This window comes from Sinocyclocheilus anshuiensis, unplaced genomic scaffold (genome assembly GCF_001515605.1).
Source record: "Sinocyclocheilus anshuiensis isolate Anshui unplaced genomic scaffold, SAMN03320099.WGS_v1.1 scaffold2235, whole genome shotgun sequence".
In the NCBI taxonomy this organism is placed as follows: Eukaryota; Metazoa; Chordata; class Actinopteri; order Cypriniformes; family Cyprinidae; genus Sinocyclocheilus; species Sinocyclocheilus anshuiensis.
In genome coordinates, this window is record NW_015536588.1 from 8,449 (window position 1) to 11,782 (window position 3,334).

A 3,334-nucleotide genomic window follows, 5' to 3' on the forward strand; every position below is an offset into this window, starting at 1 on the left:
CATTCGCGGCGCGAAATAGCGAAGATTATTTTCCGTCCTGTGTGTCGATTTTTCCCCGTCACTCCGCGACAAAATGGGCCATTCAATTAGATGTCAGCTTAGGTTACATGCTCAGAACTGCTGCTCTTGCTCAAATGGTTGAGAATGGTGGCGCTGTTTCCAAAACCCATGTTGAAGAAGAGTATTCTGAGAGAGAAGAGATCTGAGTTCTTGTTATTGTTGGTATTTAAGAACAGATTTATTCTCACATGTTATTTATACAGAATAACACTTCTATTAATTCTCCACTGAATTATGTGGTCTGAAGATCACCATCCGTTTTATTCCACGAGTGTTATGCGTTCACTCTAGACCTGTCAATCATGTAATCATATCTTTTGCCCTTCCTTATATAAAAAAAAATAGAGAAAAATTTTTCTACACATGAAATATGAAAGCAAATAGACGATATTTTCTGTATATGTTTCTATGCAGCTATTTTTGTAACAATAAAGGATGTTTATGACAAATGAGCAGATAGCGTTCAGTCCATTATAACATACAAAGAGTGCATGTCTGCCTATTATAGAATCAAAATCCATTTTAGATCACAATCAGAAGTTATTACAAGCACTTGATGATGGTTTTAAGTGGGGGATGAGCAAAAGCATTAATAATTACATACATTTTGAAAGGTAGCTTGATGCTAATTGTACCTCTAATTATATTTTCAGATGTATTCTTGTAAGCATTATATATTATAGTTTGTGTTTCTGATGAAGAACCAAAAGTTATTTATCTCAATTTAATGCTGTTTATTGAGCAGTGGATGATGTAAAAGCCATATATGAGATACATAGGCTACATGAGGAAAAATGCATTGTTGGTCGGCGCCACCTAGCGTGCAGGTGTGAATTAGCAGAAGGCGATCAATCATTTCACGCTTGGTATGAAAGCACCATTCGTCGGCACTTTCATACCAAACGGACCGAGGGGGACCCCCTAACAACCACCACCCCACCACCAACCTGGAACGCGCGATCGAAAATCGCGTCAGCTAAGGACGGCCCAGGCGCTCAGTGTGAAACAGCCTTAACCCCCCATAAAGCAGGAAACACAGAAATGAACAATACAAGCCAATATGTGCATGTTGCTGAGTATAAGGATATGACTGCTGCATCAGTTCACATACATGTGCCCACACACATGAAGATTAACAGACAGTAATAGAAAAAGACACCCCCCACAAAGCAGATATACCGCCAAGACATAGGTGCTGCATCTGCTCTTAAGAGCCATGTGAACCTGGGCTACCACGCCGACCGGCTTAGCACTAGTGGCCTATGGCTATGTGTGCCTAGGCTACCACGCTGACCGGCTTAACTCTAATCAGACGCACGTTATGTGTAATGTTCACAAGTATTAACAAGAATATGCGCTGCAATCCGATATATAAGACCCCAGCACCCACCTGAGCAAATATCATACATTAGACGTTTGATGACTGTCATTAATATAACAATATTCTCTAATTGCATAGAGCCATTAGGATTGATAAAAGTGCTAATTGCATAGAGCCATTAGGATTGATAAAAGTGCATGCTTTTGATGCTGCATGCAGCTGAAATCGACCAAACACTCAACACAGCTAATGAAACATCAACCTTAGATGTTTAACCTTAAACCTTAAACAAACGTGACATTGAGATTACGCCGCTGAATATAGCGAACCCTGGTTGAAATGCATACACGAGAATGCTTATTTCATTTAACCTGTTCTCATGTCCATTACTATCGGCATGTCCTCAGTGTGATTACATGCTCTAGACTGCGTTTGCTCCTGCTGTATAAACACTGATGCGTAATGCTGCTGCTAATATGCTTAATATTCGCTCCTGCATATAATGCAAACTGCTAACATAACACTTGGTTTAATCTTGTTTGTGGTAGCTAATTTTTAAAAATTTTTTAATTCGAATTAGGAAGACCACGCAATATACACAGCAATATGGATTAAAAGAGCATCCACTTATCTTAGATGTTGATTTCAGATGTTTCTGAAGTGCGCTGCAACTGCTACCACAAGCATTAGCCAAGTATTTGAACGTTGAGCAGCGAGCTCATTGGCTACCGATAGAGGAGAGAACCAATCAGCTGTGACGTGATAATGATGTCATTATGTCATATTGAGTTAGATCGGACTGCGCCATCTAGAGTTTCATACCAGAACTTTGTATTTGCTTTCGGTAACCTTGTGAGTAAATTTTGCATCCTGCACATGGAAAATCACCTCTAGCCTTCTTGCATGAAATGACATCATTCATAATACCTATATTTTGTAGCATACATAATTACTTGCTTTTTAATCAGTAGATGCAAAGTGTCCTGTATGCATCATTTACTTGAGTATTGTACTTAAGTACACTTTTTGAGTATCTGTACTTGAGTATTATTTTTTCAGGAAACTTAGGATTTTAACTTGACTATTTTTTTCAGTTTATCAGTAATCACTCTTGGGGCTACATGGAGTGATTTCCCAGCATTTTTTGAGCACTGACCAGTTCCAAATGTGATGTTTATTTACAACAATTCAATAATAAGAAGTTAATATTAGACACAATATTGTCTGATTTTGCTAAATTGTGTCCGTGAAAATATTACTTATAAAGCCACAGAAGAACTGTTGTGCATCTCCTAATAAAACACAAGGTGTTTGACTGAAGCAGCACTGCACAGACTGTTCTGTGTGTGACATCAAAGTACCGCGAGAGCGATTAGACAGCATTTTTAAAATGTTTGTTTTGATGTCAAATAAGTCTTGCTGCTTTCCTTTTTTGTTAAAGCAGTGTTGCTGTTGTAAAGTTATACAGCTACAGTTGTGTTGCTGGGTTTTAAAGCAGGTTTGATTTTTTTTTCTTTCTTGTCACTCTGTATTTACAGGATTTCACTGTCCACTGTTCAAATGTGGATGAAAGTGAAAATATTACCTATAAAGCCACAGAAGAACTGTTGTGCGTCTCCTAATAAAACACAAAAGGTGTTTGACTGAAGCAGCACTGCACAGACCATTCTGTGTATTACATCAAAGTACAGCGAGAGCGATTAGACAGCATTTATTCTTTATTTTAGTTTTGATGTTAAATAAGTCTTGCTGTTTTGCTTTTTTGTTAAAGCAGTGTTGCTGTTGTAAAGTTATACAGCTACAGTTGTGTTGCTGGGTTTTAAAGCAAGTTTGATGTTTTTTTTTCTTTCTGTCTGAAAGAAATCAGTCTGTATTTACAGCAATGTCACTGTCCACTCTGTTCAAATGTGGATGAATGGCTACACATAGATGTGTCCAGAGCTGTGTGAGATC